General features: G+C 39.6%; 1 long non-coding RNA gene across 1 annotated transcript in view; it reads left to right on the forward strand.

Annotated features, from left to right (window-relative positions):
* Nucleotides 1-17611, forward strand: part of LOC130574439 (uncharacterized) — a 162902-nt gene that overhangs the window by 101007 nt on the left and 44284 nt on the right. The window contains exon 2 of the long non-coding RNA XR_008965433.1: nucleotides 11071-11161. This is a non-coding gene — a long non-coding RNA (uncharacterized LOC130574439). The remainder of the gene's footprint in view (nucleotides 1-11070; nucleotides 11162-17611) is intronic.

Below are 17611 nucleotides of genomic sequence, written 5' to 3' on the forward strand. Positions count from 1 at the left end.
TTTAGTTGCCCCTTTCAAGAAATTGCACAGTGTTAATCAGAGTTGTTAGATTACTGTTGTGAGTTAGGATTTTTGATGGGATGCCTAAACATGGATTTGACAACATCCAGCAACTTGTGATAACTGTTGCACACAATCCAAAGYGGCTCATTATGTTGGCTGGGAAAGAAAGAATGGTGGTGTTGCCATGATTTTCCTGCACTCCAGGAATTAAAGRAACTGGAAAGGGGCTGTATGGATTTTATATAACAAGTTAATGTTTTAAACATTTCTCTGTTTGTCTGGAATATGAGCTACCAGTACTTTTGTTGTTTCTGTTGCTAAGCTACACACAAGTGTTTCTTTATGAAGTGACACCCTTAAAAAAAAGCCTCCACTGTTTTGAAAGATTTTGCTGAATCTTGTTTTCTCCTTTTCAATTTTTTTTTTTTATTTTAATCCTGCTCCCCTCTTTCCTCCCTGTACTTCCTCCCCAGGGCAAAGGGAGATTATAGAAAATTATTCTGTGACAATAAGTCTAGAAATAGCAAACGATGATAATGGAAAAACACAAATGTTTGCTTTTGGTTAGGACTGATTAGGATTTCTCTGATGTGTTGTAATTTTTGTGCACCAATCTTTACACAGATGCATCATCCAGCAGGGTGCATTTTTCATTGTGCATGCTGATCTCTCCAGTGCATGCCAGACCTCTGAAAAATACCACAGTTTTTACTCCATAACAACATGTGAGTTCTAAGTAGATCTTCTTTTAGGGAATATTTTTTTTTTGTTTTGACCATGGAGGAGTCACTGCTGTTGAGAGTAAGGGCTGCCCATTTAAATATGGGGAGTGTTGGTTAGGATGGTTAAAAGGTCTGACTTCTGAAAATATTTCTGAGGCTAGTGAGCCAAGTTTTGTCCYGGCTAAACCCACATAACTTCAGAGCATTAGTGCTGCAGGAGCAGAGAGGCTGCAAGCAGCCAGTCCCTGTCTGGGGGACACCAGAGCAGACAGAGAGCTCTGAGCAACTTTTCCTCCAGKCACCCACTCTCCCAACGGAGCTGTGAGATTTTCCACTTTGTCTTCCAAAAAGCCTGCTTGTAAATGGGGCAATATTCCTGAGTATGTGCCTGCTAAAAATATTGTGAAAATGTGAGAGATGGCCAGGTGATCTGGGCAGCGTCACTGACACACTTTGGAGAGTGAGCTTGGYGGGACTGAAAGCAGGGTGCTGGCTCTTTTAACAAGGCTGAATTTGTTTCGCCATAGCCCTTTGAAATCCTTCTGGGCAGAGGCTTTTAATTGCGATGTGCCCAGGAGGAAATTTAAAGCAACTTATGGTGAGGTTACATTATAGGTTCAAACAGGATACGTATCAAATACCTGGAAGGAAAGTATGACTATTTTGGATTGCAGGGCAGCTCAGATTTTGCATAGAAATGCCATTTCAAAGCTCCAAGGCAGACACAACAGTTTTCCTGAAATAATACCAGCAGTAATCCCTTCAAATATCCCCAAGTGTATTGGCTCATGCATGTTTTAAAATTCTTTCTCAGTTTTGTTATAAAAACTTGCATATTTCGCTCCCCTTCACCATATGAAAATCTTCTAAGAATTTTTTATGAGCTTTTGTAGACTTCAGAATAAGCCCGGCTTCCCCTCCCCTTCCTTACTTTCTAATCCAATTTAGTCAGATAGTTACTTCAAATCCCTTGGAGGCCTGTAGTTTGTTCATTCTCCCACAGTGCTGAGATTTCCCTCCAGCCCARCTGGCAGGAGTTTTTAGAAATAACAATATCTCAGGGGGAAGGAGCTGAAGATTGAATGGGGTCTTTTGTCCAGGTCTCTATGAAGCCAGATTAATTATGCATTGCAGAACACAGTTTAAAGCTCTGAATTAGGTCCTCATTGCAATGAAAGGAGAGTACAGGCTTGAAAACTGAAAGAATTCCCATTTCTATCAGAGGGACAGACATATAATGACTGAAAGCAGGAAGAATTTTTGAAAATTGCAATTAAACAGTATTTTGTATTTACCACTCAGTAGCAATWGTCTTAAGCGTTTACAAAAGTGATTCTTTGACATTTTTTCACATGATCGCTCCATAGGTGGTTGGACTTTGAGGATTTTCAAGTCTTTTCTGTGTTACTAGGCTACTCTTGAAAGTACTTGTGCTTTGATGAATGAGAGGTTTTTTTTTGGTTTTTTTTTTTTTTTTTTGGCCAGTACTTACCTGAATAGAGGTCTTTAAAACCTCAGCAGTACAATTAGCAGTTGGTCAGATGATACTGATGGTACAGGAAAAAAGCATGGTTTTCTCCTTTACTTCTGGGGATTTTCTAAAGCTGCCTGACCCAGTACGATGTGCAATAAWAACATTTTTCTTGGTTTTCTAATGCACTTTAATTCCAGTTTGAGGAAAGTAAAACTCTTTCATGGATAATGAGTCCATAATGCTATACAGGGGCCAAATAAAAAGTTGTCCACAGGCATTTGTATTCATAAGGGCACTTTCTGTCAGGGTGGGAGATTGTGTTTTGATAGAGGACTGGGGCCAAAAGAGGGATAAGGAAAAGGTTAGCCATGAAACCTCTTACTGTAGAAAACCATAGTACTCTCAGATAAGAACCAAATGGGATGGATGGAGTGTGAGCAAAATAAACTGATTGTTTTCCTTTTTATCATTTCCTTGAATTCCCATGTATGGACTATCATGCTGAGAAATAGCTCTACCAGAATGAACTCTGCAGTTCAATAATTTTATTTAAAGATTACAGACTGTAAACATCCAACGAGATAGCCAAATRCATACTTAGAAGGATAGCATTGTTTTGGGGCCAAGTAAATAATTTGCTGGATCACACTAGAAAATCTGTAAGTGGAAGCTTAGTGTGGTAGCGATTTGTTACAAATATTATGCAGAAGAAGCATTTTTACAGAGCAAGCACACAATAACAAAAAATAATAATGTGTTTGGTCAGTATTTCAGGCACATGATTCATCCTAGATTGTCCCCATGTTGCTTCTCTAGAGKTGCAAAGAGTTAATGAAGAGCTGTGTTGACCAAAATCCGTTGCTAATGGCAGGGAGTGGAGGAATGGGCACCCTTTGGCAATGGTATCCTGTGGTTTGCCTTGAAGAGGGCACCGTGTAAGGGCATTCCCAGCTGGGGTGGAACTTACAAGGCAGCACTTATGGAGAAGCTGCCTCCACTTGGCCTCATCCAGAGTCACCTCTAGCAGCTCTGCTTTGTGGGGTCACAATGGGGCTGGTTGAGAGAGGGAAGTGCACTGCAATGCCTCACAAAGGTACATCCAAGGAGTTTACCTTGTACCTCTGCTTCTCCTTGCTGCTGCTTTGGGTCTGCCTTGCCCTTTTGTAACAAAAGCCAAAGAGCCTTGTTTTTCTTCTCTCTTTGCTTGTCCTGGAATGAACCACGTGGAGTAATAAGAACTTTGCAAGCTTTTTTCAAAACTCCGATTGAAATGAGGTTTCTGCGATTTGAAAGAAATGTAAGTGTTTCCTACTGTCATTTCATTTTCAAGAATCCATGCCAGGGAAGGATGGAAATAGCTCCCACTGACTTGAAGTGCTTGGTGAAAAAATGCTTCAAGGAAGGTAGTGGCAAGGCTGGAAATACCCAGGTCCCCTGGTCTGCAGCAGTGGTYTAGCTCTAAATATCTGCCATTTGAACCTTCCCATCACAGGTTTTGGACCAATTCTATCCAGGTGGTCTCTAGAAACATGAACAAAAGTCAGGTTTACCTGGTAACTTGCAGAGTAACTGTAGGGCTCAGCACACTAGTTACAGTGCTGTCTGCGAGAAATCTTGCAATAAAAACAGTTCTTTCTAAGGTAAGGRTACATGGACAGCTAGACCTGTCCAGAGCCTTTCCCAACAAAACATCTTCTTATAAAGCTGAAGAGAACGAAACAAAATGTACAGCAAAGTGTCAGCTTTGATCTGCCAACAGAGGTGGAAAAGGCTTGCTTAGGAAATTTTCCTCTTTCTAAGGAAAACCTTCTAATTGGCTTCAACACAGCCTACCTCATGCCAGTCTGCTTGGGAGCTGCTCTGGGGAAAAATCTGGGAGCCTCACTTGGAGCCAGGAGGTCTCAGGGCTTCCAGGTCTCTGYTGGTGAGTCTGCAGGCTTGGGCTTAACTTCCTGGGGCCTTCTTTAGCCGCTGGGATGAGACCAAAATAAAGGATTTTACAGTCTTCCAGAACAGTGTGTTGCTTGGTGAATCTCAATGTGAATATCCATACATGAGAGAAGCATTTTCATTACAATAAAATAAAAGTAAGTGTATGAATCCTTCTCCCTTGAACTGAGCGTTGATCCAAACTGGAAAGATAATGGAGTTAATGCCAGGGCTAGGAGTACAGTGTCAGCTTTTCATCTTTGGATCTCCATTATTTGAACATTCTGAACAATCCTGGCAAAATTTCTCAAGTGATTATATTTAATTTACTTAAATCTGTTCCCCCTCAGACTTCAGCTCTTACACTTTTGGAGAAGTTTTGAGGTTTTCCAGCAGAAGATCAGACATGTTTTAGGGTTAATAAAAGTATTACTTAAGAAAATGAACTGTTTACTTTTGAAAATCTTGYTTATCTAGTTAGAATTTCTGTTCAGATATTTTTCTGTCATTCTTCTCATTGTCCAGTGAAAAAAAAACCACTAAGTAGAAAAACTCCTTTAATGTCTGAAAATGACCAAGGTAAATCCTTAATATCAGTAATGTTACTATAAAGCTGAAGYCAAGAATTCTGTACATTAAAATTACACAAACTTAAAAGCAGCAAACCAGCATTGTCATGATGACTKATACACAGTTGTCTCTGTTAGTGGGAGATAAGGAAAGTTTTTAATCACAGTTATTTTTTCCCTCTTCTTTCTAAGTGGGCCTTATAGTTATTTTCCTGGGCCCTACAGGGACAGTTTAAGGTGATCTAAAAATGTCAACTTTTTTCTACTTTTACTGTAAAATATAGGATCTTCAACACTTGAAAARCTGACATATCCCTATGTGTGGAAGCAGAGGCTCTGCGATGTTCTGTAGTTTTGGCCCAATAATCCTCATGTCTTAGCTGGAGTATTTGCTTTCATGTCAAGAGCTATCCTGCCACCACTCAAATTTTCAGGTTTTTTTTTTTCTCCTTTTCTTTCCTTTTTCTTTCTTTTATTTATATATTTATTTTTTTTTTTAGCTGAGAGTTTTTTATGCATTTTGATCTTACTGGACTAGTTTAGTTTCTGAGTTCTGCATATGTGCAGTTGCAAAGAAATCAAATATTACAGCTGGAAACTGTGAGATCAGCCTTGTCACTGCTCTGGCCTCCCATTTACTGTGAAAACAAACACAGTTCTCTTCTCATGTCTGCCAGCAGGAAGGGGGTGGAGAGGCAGGCAGAGAGRCAGAGGAAAGTTTTTTCTTCAAAAAGGAAGAAGGTCAACTATTTTGGGAAACTAAAAGCCCTCAGCAATTAGAATTCTTTTCTCTGCTCAGTGATTAGAGAAGTCTGCAGGCAAGCAGTAATTGCTGCAAGCATTAGAGCCTTGCAGATGGACAAGAGGTAAATGCATCTTTTTGCAGAAACATGTCTTTGCAGAAGATAGAGTGGTTAATACAGCACATTTTGCTGTGCCAACAGTTAAATTCTAACACAGAGTCTATAAATCTCTGCTCTGGGTAAATCAGCTCTTCAGGTACAGTCAGTCAGCTGATGTGCTGAAGGCAAGGACTGCGTGACTGATTTCTACCCGCTGCTTCTGACGTCTCTGTGAGACTCTCTGTGTTTCTTAAGGCTGTATCCACCTCAGATAGGGAAAGGAACAGCTCTTGGAGGAATTCTTACCCTCAAGATGCAAAACAATGACAAATTTTAATTCAAAATATAACAAAATTTAAATCCTAAAGCTGGGGAGTACCGTGATTGCCTGAAGAAACTGCAGAATAACTTTAAAATGTGGCTTTATTGTGGAGTTCTTGAGTTAACCCTGAATGTTTTACCATGGGTTCAGTGTCTCTGCACTCTTCTGGCAAGCAGGYCCCCAAAGGAGTCCATACAGAAAATTGCAGACGTGTTCCTCATTACTCTCTTGAATGTGTTTGTGAGTGTCCTAAATATCTTTCGGTTTCACCTCATTCCAATCAATAGTTAGAAAAGTAGTACAGGGTAGAATCTGAAAAATGTATTATTGAAATGACCTATTAAGTCATCTGGTCTTCTGTTCTTTCATTRCATGAAAACTCCCCTCATATTTTTTAAGACGTTTTCCCAAAGCCTGATATTTTGTGTTCAATAACTTTTTTCTCYAWAGATGCATTACTTTTTTGTGCCTGTGGTTGTAATTATTTCCCTTCATTCTTGGTATTTACATTGCAAATACTACCAGACTGCTCTTTACAGTGCTTTCTCTGAGAGCTCTTAGATRTGCTATAAATGTGTTTATACAGAAAATTAAATAGTAATCTATTAGAAAGCATTGCTCGGCTCAAACTTCTCTAGTTTTCATCATCTGGTTCTGGTAATCTGATGCTCAGCTGACTGTAGTATTCCATGTGGGATCATATGGGAACTGTATTAACTGTTAAAATGTCCATTCTGCAMTATCTCCAGATGCATGTGTGCATTCAGCACAGGGTTGTATTGATCTTTGCAGCTGTGCTGCAAGCTGTTGTTTATTGGCTGYCTGCAATCCCTCCTAGGTGTCCTTTGTTCTTCATTCCATGAGTTTTTCATCTGACTGTGGACATACGTGAGGACTTTCTTCCAGATGGAGTCAACCTTTGTGCAGTCTTGCAGCGGCTGTGCTTCTGTTTTGTTCAGTAGTATCCATGGAAAGCATATTTCCATTTCACCACATCCTTTGGGAAGAGCTGTCACAGAATGAATCTGGCTCTCTTTCTCTCTATACTTTCAGTGAGGGTTTAGCAAAATACCTGGCAAGGAGATTCAGATCATTCACTGGTTGCCAGACCTGCGTGCCTCAATGTAGGTGCACCCTGGAAGGCAGAGTCCACAACACAAGCAGGGAATTGATAGCCTTTGTCTTAAATGAGTCTCCTCCTGCAGCATTCATGATTTTCTCAGCCACCTGAGTAACTATTTCCTTTCTTCATTCTGAAGGTAAAGTAATTCCTACTCAGAACGTACTCTGTGCTTTGTGCTGTCCTCTCCATTTCCCTGCAATACGATGCCTGTTCACTGGCTTTACAGGCAGCTAATTCTGTATTTGGAGAAGAACACAGTGAGGAAGGGCCAGAAAGAATCCTGAGAGAAAGATTCCTTTCCTAGTGTTGGGTATGCACAGTCTCCTCAGGCCATATCTGTAGCAGCCTTTTCTTCCCTGAATTCCCATGGTTATAACCATTTCTGTTGCAGACATAGGGTTGAGTGAAAGATTTCTTTTGCTACTGATTTTGTTGTAGCATATCCAGCATTTTCAGACCAAGTTGCAATAGTATTTGCAGCATCATCATTGTGTTTAAAGTTATTTTTTTGTTTTATTGTTTCATTAAATATTTAATTTTATATGGTATTTTAAATTTTATTTTATTTTTATTTAAAATTCACGTGCCTTCTGTAGCAGCTTGCTGCTAATAGTAACMTGGAATAGGGTGGGCAAAAGAAGTATTTGGGAGGTCTGATGTGTCCATTGTCTGAGATGGCTGTCTCATTTCTGCCAGCTCTCTTTGAGATCATGTTCTGTCACTGCAGAAAGTTAGAAGACTTTGAATGCTGTGGGGAGGGAAAGAGGAGGGTGAGATTTTGGACAACAGTCAGAGAGTCGCCTCAAATCTTTCATCTGGCAATRCTTGTGCCTCTCCTGTGCTGATCACAAGGTCATTAGATTATCTTTGAAGACAATTAGTGAGGCTGATACTGGCCACAAAATTTTCTGTCATGTGTTGAGATCATGGTGTATTTGTGGATTCCTACATAATGAGTTTGAACTGCCAGTTCAATGGGATGCATAATTATTCTTCTTTGAGTTCATTCTCTTATTTTTTGGATGGCTCTGTGATGSGACTGATACTTTTTGTATGTAGGAGTACTAGTGGAAAAAGTGCTCCACTGAAATACTAGGAACACTGCTGGAAGGTCTTGGAGAAGATCTAGCCAAAGGTTTAAAAATGGMTATTACTATAACCCAAAACATTTATTCTTTCATTGCTCATCCTCTCTTCTCAGATGTCATCCTATGAATGCAGTATGACACATCAAAAAAACCCCAGTGAAGCCCTCCAACAAATATTTGCTCACAGTAGGTGCATGATTCATGAGGTGGTGTTCTGCCAGCATATGGACATGTTTTTTTGGTCCTGTTTATTATTAACTGCTTGGATTCCTATAAAATTCTCTAATATTGCACTTCTGCAGTGTTTATTTTGTAGTCTGCAGATTTTCCTTTATTTGAGATGCCATAAATAATGTAATGTCATGAATCACTATGCCATAGGGATTGGTACAGGTAATGTTTTTAATGAAGTCACTGGTATCCATAAGTTTTTTTCTGACTAATGGGTGGAGATTTAGTGTGGGTTTTCTTGCCATGGCCTAGGAAGGTTCATTGTGTAAATCTAAGACAGCCCAATCGTAAGTGGAGTCCCAATTAGTAAAGGTAAAATGCATTTCAACTACACTTAATGGTTGAAATTTGACTTGAAATACCCATGAGTCATTTGCTTTCTTAGCTTTTTTTTTTTTTTTCATTGATAGAGAAGGCCTGTGTCCAGGGAGTGAGTCATCTGAACTATGTAAACTACCTAAAATTAGGATGAGATAGTTCATCTCTGGTAGCCCCTAATTTTTTTCTGATGAATAGGGTATGGGAATCCCAAATGAGATTTAGAGTCTATACCCAGATTTTACGTAGATAAAAGCACATGGGGTGAATCTTTCCAACCAAGGCAGCCATAGCATTCAAACAAATATCAACTCTACTACCSAAAAACCTTTGAGTGCTCTGTCCTGGAGTGAGACTTACAGAGGAATGAACTGACATATACTGTTGACATGCTTTTTAACACATTTCTGAGGAATGCAGAATGTTTTAATTAAAGCTATGGTCCTGAATGAAAAAGAAGTTTTCTTGATTCAACAGAAGTACAAACACTCACTGAGTAGTTGCACAAAATTAATGTGATTGACTTGGAATGTAGAATAAGGTAGTGCCACAAATCTGGTGATAGTTCTTATATTGCTACTTTCTAAATGTGCAGAAGTTTCAGTTTAGAAGACATTCCAGGGATAATCTTCTGCTTTAGAAAACRAGGCAAACTTTACCAGGAAATGAGAGTTTTCAGAGATCTGTCTTGATGAAAATCCTCTCAGTGAACCTTAAATGGTGGAGTTGAGAAACTGAGTGGATCCACAGTKCCTTTCACCAGTCACCCAGCTTTCCAAAATCCATTGTCTTTTTTGGCTGTAGGGTAAATAGTGTTTTCTGAAGTTGAAGTTAGATGTTATGAAGGTGTTCTAACCATGTTTTGATGAGTAGGTACAGAAATAAATTATCTTCCTGCAGCAACAATTTCACAAATGTCCAGGTTCTTCTCTATGACTGCTGCTGAAGTCCATGGTACAAGTCAGAAAGCGACTTCGTGCAAAGGGTGTGTTTCAGAACTTTATTTTTCACTCTTGCTTATAAGGCCATAACTTGCTTTCTTTCTCCTGTGAGCATTTAATTTGGTTAATTTCTGTTTTCCATAACAGTATTTTTTCAAAAGCACGAGTGGTCTCATTTTCTTCTCACTTCAGATCAATACTGATATAATTTCTGTTTGGTAGTAGTGCCAATACCACTAGGCCCAGGAACATTATTATATGCCTTGTTTAAATTCAGGCAAATTCCAGCATASCAGGCAAGATTTCAAGTGTTAGCTAATATTGTATTCTAACTCTTGCAGTTAGTCAACAGTTTGTTCGAAATGTACTCCACAACTTGTATTTAGGACTTGAACAATTTGTTGGTTCATACACAGTAACTATGTTTTTGTGTTTTCTTTTGCTTTGCCAAGACAACAAAATCTTCAGCAAATGACTATTTTATGTAGATTTATAGGCAATTGGCATTATTTTGCAAACCATGTGCAACATAATGAGTCATTAAGATTTCAAAATTTGATACTGGAGGGAGAGAAGGAACCAAATTATATACAAGACCTTGGAGCAAAAAATATTTTCTTTTGCTTATGGTGTGACGTTCAATGACTGTAAGTTACAAATCAAGATTTCTATCCTTTGCTTATGCAGCTGCTGCTTTTACATGTTTCATTCACAATGTTTTTTCATGAAACAGCAAGCTGACACTTGCTATGTTTTCTGTTCATTTTTCTGAGTTGCAGACTGGAACGACATAGCCTATGAACCGTATTTGAATCTGTGAGCTATGTTTGATTTCTGTGGGCACAGGTCCAAAATCAGTATAGCTCTGTCTTGTTTTGATCTGAAAAAAAATGCAAAGCATTTTTGAAAGAGGTTGGTACTGCTAGCCCTGTTTCACAGACACCAAAACTGAAACAGGTCTTGTATGGCCTTGTGGCCTACAGTCAGTTAAGCAGTGTTGCCTGGCTTTCACTGGGAACTCATGGAAGCAGGACTCATGAGGTTTTTGAAGTGGTTTTTGAGGTTTTTGAGTGGGATTTGAGGTCTGAGTCATGATAGGCAGTTCTTGTGTTTGGTTTAATTTCTAAGTTGTTTCCTGTAACTAGGGCCTTAAACCTGTAGCACTTGACTGCTTGTTGCTGATTCTCTCACTGACTTTGGAAGATGGTCAATGTTTCTGTGCCTCAAAGTGGAATAAATTCATTGATGTCAGCAAGAATTAACTAATGTTTGGAGTTACTAAAGTGAATAGAACCTTGACTATCATTTATCCATCCACATTTTATATTAATAATCTTAAGTGTTCTTTTTAATGAAACAAAGAGTAGTTTTCCTCCAGGTATGCAGCTTGAGGCTTGTTAGACCACAAATTAATAGAGCAGAAGTACTTGTGATTTTTGGCTGAGAATTGAAGACTGAATTTTTAAAAACAAACTGTGTCTGATAACTTTCTATTCCCTTCTTTCTAGGATTCATCAACTTGAGAAAACTAGAATGGACAAATAAACAAACAAAATCCCTGAAATTTAATGTAAAACAAAGGAAAAGCTCTTCATAAATGTAAGATAATTATTTGAAAATTAATTGTGTCTGATAGGATAATGGAACTTTCTGTTGCTGATTTTTTTGCTTTTATATTCTTCAATTTTCATCTCCTTTATTTCAATGCACATGGTGAAATACATTGAGATTTACATATGGATATTTTATCTGTCAATCTAATTGTGCTTTGAAGGTTTCTATCAGTAATACCTTACAAATCCTTACTTTAGAATAAGATACATTTTGCCCAGATATCTTGGGCAAGATATCTGACTCTAAGTGTCTGTGTTGAAGTCTGSTGAAAGAAATGGGAATCTTTTCACTGACTATCAGGGATCAAACTTCCCAAAAATACTTTGGCCTAAATTTTRTATCTACTTAGACATAAAGAGGTGAATAAGATTTCATTCTTTCTTAAAGAAGAATTGCTATTGTTAACTATATTAGCAACTCCCCTGGAAACAGAATTATAAGGAAGCACAGTTTAATAGTATTTGGAGTTCAAGCCTCCATTTTGATAAGATATTTGGTACAGACATTTTACACTAATTCAGACTCTTACTCAATTTTATTTAAATTTATTTCTTCTATTTTAATTTAACCAAGGAATTAAATTTTTGTTATTTACTTGATGAAATATATTGACTAATATTTATACATTCATGTACTGGCATAAACCCTCCAATGAATACAGATTGWAAGAGCTGTCTTTCATTATTTCCTCTTTATGGACTCTGATTTAGATACCTTACTTACATGCTTTTATCCATGTGCTTGATTGATTTTAATGATATAAAATTGTCAGAGTGGCTGCAAATGAAATTCCTCATGCAGGAAGTCATCCAATAATTATTTCTGTGAAAAATTGCTGAATTTTCCTGAAAAGTGGCTCAAATGATTCCATCAGGAAAAAAACCCCACATTTTGGGGAGAAAGATTGCTCTGAAATTTAGGTCTTTACTCTCAAAATTAAGTCAGAGTATCAATACCACCCTGTGATGAATATATTTTGATTGTAAACACAGTGGTTTTTTTGCACTTGCCAAAGAAATGTGGTTTTTCCAAATGACAAGCGAAGAAAAAACAGCTTGTTTCAGAGGTATGGGAGGGGCAAAACTGTGTTTCCTCCTCTATTTTTCTTTTCTTCTACCAAAAGTCAGTGAAGGGGCTTAGTGAAAAGTCTCTTTAAGAAGTAAGCAGAATTTGTTGTGAGGGAGGGAGAAGAGGCTGAGGGAAAGCACAAAGTGCTGCCATTGGAGAGGGCCAAGACAGCTGAATCAGGGTGATACAGACTTTTCATTATCAGAAACAATTGCTCCTGCAARAACAGCATGGGACTTCATGAAATGTTTTTGAACTCGGATTCCTGATAGGAGCACATTACATAACTTGTGCTTTGTGAGTGCTGGCAACTGGCAACCTACAGAAAGACACAGCCAGAAGCAATGTGCTCAGCTGCTTGCTTTTGCTTTAAAAAAAAGCCAAGCATTAAACAGACAAGSCTATCTTTACCCTTCCCCCTGCTCCCTTCATCAACAGAAGCCTGGTTTTCATCACAGATTAATAAGCAAAACCTTCTATCATTTTGCTGTGCTTCCCACAGCCTTTTGGTAGGAGTTAACAATGCTCCGAGTCAACATTGCCATGGTGCTTGAAATGTCTTTGCATGTTTGTTCACTTGAAAGAGTTGTGGCGATGGGATTAGAGAAAGGCTTTTAAATCCATCAGTGTGTACAACCTCAAAAACTTTAGGATGGTTTTGATTGTGTTTGGTTTGACAAAAATCTGTTGGGGAACTGTCTTGCTTTTTGTCTTTTATAATAACAATAATTTTTTTATAAAAGAGCCCATGTTATGTATTCAATTGCCTCCTGAAGTGATTATTTGTATCATTTGCTGTTAAGGAAATATGTCTAAGTGATGAGGAATTCTAATTAGGCAGGCTCAGCTGGAACAAATAGCCGGAGGATTTCACAATACTGTTCTAAAATTATTGGCARGCCCAGAAGCCAGGGAAATTCTTGAATTTTGGGGTTTTACCGTGGTGGACATAGCCACTAAATCTCGCTTATTTGTTTTCAAATCAATGGGTTGGTAGACCATGTGATTTCACAATCGCTGTCAGTGGTTGTTCCTCTTTCTTACTTTCTCTTCCATCTGCCCTAAAAAAGATGAAATTTTAGCCAAGCAAGCAGAACCTCTTCCACATTTCTAAGAGAAGTATTTAAAGGACTAAACACCATAGAATTTCCTTGGGTTTGGACGGGTTATTTATGACAAAAAATTTGCTTATTCTCCTCGGAGGTAGAGGCAATTCTGCTGAGCCCTTGAGGGGAACCACATTGTAGGTATTTACTGAATTTGTGAAAATTTAACAGTAAAAACACATACTAAATTCTGCTATAATGTACCCTTTTCCATGCAGTATGCTCATCAAAAACCAAGCTAAAACATTTCTGTTTTGTGTAACTCTAATACCCTGTTTATATGGTAAACACTTCTCTGTTTTGCTTTCCGAGGGCCATCATTCCCTGCCTGCCTAATCTACGGTTGCTAACAAAAATGACTGTAACAAACCAGGGAGGAACAGCCTTCTCTGGCCCTTTGTTTTCCCTCTGCTGSGTGAACTCATGTTTTTTTTTCCCCTTTGCCTTTCCTCTTTTCTCCTTTCCAGAGAAAGGAAACCATTTGTACGTTGCACTAAGGAAAAGTGATCGAAAAGTCGAAGCCCATACTTTTCTMTTCAGCGAGCGGAGATCTGTTTTCAGTCTGATGCTTGGTGAAAGGAAGCTTCAGAGCTGCAGGCCAGCTGCCAGGAATGTCTGATTTCCTTTCCACCCACTCCTATGATCTTCCCTTTTGGCAGTGATTACCGATGACCACAGCTGTCATGCTAGGTCATGGTGAGCTGTCAAGCAAGGTAGTGCACGAGATATACGAGGCTCAGTCCTTGATCTGAAGAACGAGATCTCARATTGAATCTGGTACAGGCCAGCATGTGAACATACAGCACAAAACGCCGGGCTGGCCTCACCTTGTTGTTATGGTTTTTTGGGGAGGTGGGCAAGCCCTCGGTGCTTTTCTAACCTTACGAGCTTGTGTTGCCCTGAGGCATGAGGAGGGGTTGTAATTTAGTCAGAGCAGATGATTGTCAGGAATGGGCAGGTCCTTCCAGCCCACTGAAATGAGAAATAGCACTTTGTGTGGCTGTCACCCCTCTCATATTATAAATATGTGATAATKCAGGCCAGCTCCATAATCAGTGATCAGAACAACAGACCTCAGAAAATGATGGATACTTTTGTCAGGGACATAACTTCTGTAGATAAGACTTGCCCTCTATGTAAGGCAGTATTTTGTTAAGCTTCATGTTTTCAGTGCCAAGTGCATGTTTGTCTTCTGAAGAGGTAGTATTTTACTACATTTTATGCTGTTATGCTGGCTCCAGAACGTGCTTTTTGCTGTAGCATMTGTTCCTCTTCTTGCAGCATATTAAATAACGTGACTAAAATCCATTAGGTGTTTGCTCTGTAGGCCTTCCTCCAGAGGGGGAGGCATTTGCCATAAAGTGTTTGTTTTCAAAAACATAAAAGAAAAGGTTGCTTTCTGTTTCCCAGAGACAAAAAGGTCAATGCTAGAGGGACAGAAGGTCATAAACACTGTGATTGCCCATTGTTTTTGTGGGAGTTTATTGCCGCTTTAGGCTGGCAAGGCCAAGGAACTTGCCTTCAGAATAGCCTCAGGGTATGTGGATGTAGGTGATGCTGATTTCCTTYGGTTCTCGTTTAAGATTACAGGGTCTGATAGCCGTGGTCTTGCTCTAACTGGAGGAGGATCCACCTCAGCAAGTTCCATGTGAACTTCATTTAGTATGATTTACTTCAGAACAGCAAGTATAATTTCARTCTTTTTGCTCTTTGTTCTCACAAAACACCTATGGCCTTGCAACTAATCCTACATAAAATTAAATTTGACTTTATTAAGCTCTTACACAAGGTTGGTAGAAAATTCCAGGAACTGTCTGGACAAGAGCCAGGTTCTTTACTGATTTCTCCTGGCCAAACAAGGCAATAATGACTACTTTCACAAGGCTGGGGAAGCCACTGCTACAGCTTAGAGGGGAGAAAAAAATGTAATAAATAAACAAGTCCGTCCACAAAGCCTTCCTCAGGAAACCAACATGGGAAGCACAGCATTCAGAATGACAATCTAGCACGTTTTGCCAAAGAGAGGCTTTCCAAAACAGTTGTAGAAGTGGTTGCAGTTTCCTTGAACGTCCATTTTAGTAGCATTATAGCSTCAACAGTTTATATGTTGATCAGATTTTTTTTTTCTTGCTGTCAGCTGTATTTATTGCCATTGCAGAAAGTTGTTAACCTGCGTAAGTAACCCTTGAGAGGGAGTGACAGACTCCAACAAATGCTGAACCCAGTCACCTTCCAGCCCCTGTTCATTCAGGTACAGTCAGTCCTGAAGCTGTTGTTCAGTCTCCCTGCAGGATGCCACACTTGCTTCATTTGTTCAGAAAGCTTTTCATAACTGCCCCATGTCTGCAGCACTCAGCAGTGAATATGCTTCCTCTCTTTGAATAATGGTTGAACTCCCTGTGGAAGGGGAGGTATTTAAATAACCGTGTTGCCATGTAGAGTATCTCATGATTTCAATCCTCAGAGTCCCTGAGCTATCTGAGCACATATTTATAATCAGCTTCGTGATTGCTCTCTCTGGCTATTTATCAGCTGTGAGCTGGTGTTTCCATTGTACAAGTGCAACTCTATAACTTAAGAATATGGCATGTCCTGTCGTTAGCAGAATTATTTTATTTTTTTGTCTCCATGAACAGAAAGTTCCCAGCGTAGGACAAACCTTCTTTGTGCAATAAATACACGTACACTTTCTTCTCTTTGCCTTGCTGACTTGGACTGTGGGACRTAGTTCCTGAGATGCAAAAGGGTTTCTGTGTCTGGCCCTCACTGCCATGTTAGAGGGTTCAGCTCTAAATACATTTGCAACTGGCAGGACGTGTGTCTGTACTGTTGAACTCTCCCACACTCAAAAACCCCAAACTAACTTTTGCAAGCAKTCTCTGCCCTATACTAACTTCTGAGCTGTGGCTAGGAATTAGATGCAACCGGGCACTCTCCMAAATCCTAGCTGACCCTCTCTACAACTGTGTCAGTGTTGCTCCACCACTTTGACAGGAAACACGTTTTACCTTGTTTTCTCCACTGTTTAATCCACTCCATTGTTTAATCCACAAGGATACATACAGTTCTTAGCCATAAACTGACTCATCTGTGCTGGGTAAAGGGAAGATTCAACCCTCTTAAGAAAGACTGATACCTACATTTCAGTCCAGGCTGTAAGTTTGTCAGGCTGTATCTGTAGTCTTTGTGGCTTCTGAAAGCCCAGAGACACAATTTTGTAAATAATTTCTTTTAAAATACTATTTAAAGTACTTAGAAGTAATACCATTTTGGCAAGACTGAATGTTCTGGCATGGTGAAAGCACCATCAGAAGTCACAAATTGGGCTTTTCTGTTTTGACATCTCCTGAAGGATTGGTAGTTCTGTTTGAGGGGACAGATGTGGTTTGAGCACAGAAATGAGCAGCTGTGGCTGCTCCCATTGAGGACTGTGGATAGTGCTGGTGGTGCAACAGTGAGCTGTGTGTCAGGGCTGCCATCCAAATGTTCAGAGCTGAATCTTTCCCCTCAAGTAGGAACAGCTGAGGTTTACCTTGAAGTACTCTGGGGTKTTCTGCTGAGTGTGGTATATATGGGTTTGGGATCCTAAGGGTGCTGTGCATGTAAGGTTCTGATTGCCTGAACATAGAAAGGGTTAATGAGTATCTCCTGTGATGAGCAGTGAGTTTAATAAAGATCTCTGGCATGGAGAAATGAGGATTTCCTGACCTACGTCTCCATTTAGTGTTTCCTTCAGCAGCTTGACCAGCTGAGGTAGCCTCTGGCTTCTGGGAATCCCATCTCAACTCCCACAGAGTTGCACCTCTGYGCTCACACAGGAGTTTCCACCTGGGCTGAGATTTGCCTGCTTGCTCTGGGAGCTGGGGCCCCTGCAGCAGAAGGGAGCAGAAAATCACCATATGGTTCCCACTGAGACACAGGCAGCACTGACCCAGGGACATTGAGGGCAGGTGTCTCTTGACCAYGAGACTCTGTGCTCCAGGGTACATCAGGTTGCTGTAAATGAAAAGTGGTGCTTTGAAGTGACAATGTTTTTGTCTGTCTCAGCTGAACTTGTGTTAACAAACAAGAAAATTCCAGAGAAATGTTGCAGAGAYCTTCATGTTCTCCATCTGCTGACCTTGCATGAGAATTCCCTACCCCTTGCAGCAAGATTGCATTTTACTTGTCAGCCAGCCTTCCCCTATGATTGAGCAATGTTTGCATCTCATTTATTACTGGGTGACCATCAAACAWCTGCTTCAAGACAGGATTTGGACTA

The sequence above is a fragment of the Malurus melanocephalus genome, unplaced genomic scaffold (genome assembly GCF_030028575.1).
Source record: "Malurus melanocephalus ecotype Western Australia unplaced genomic scaffold, MMel_1.1 scaffold_82, whole genome shotgun sequence".
NCBI classification, from domain to species: Eukaryota; Metazoa; Chordata; class Aves; order Passeriformes; family Maluridae; genus Malurus; species Malurus melanocephalus.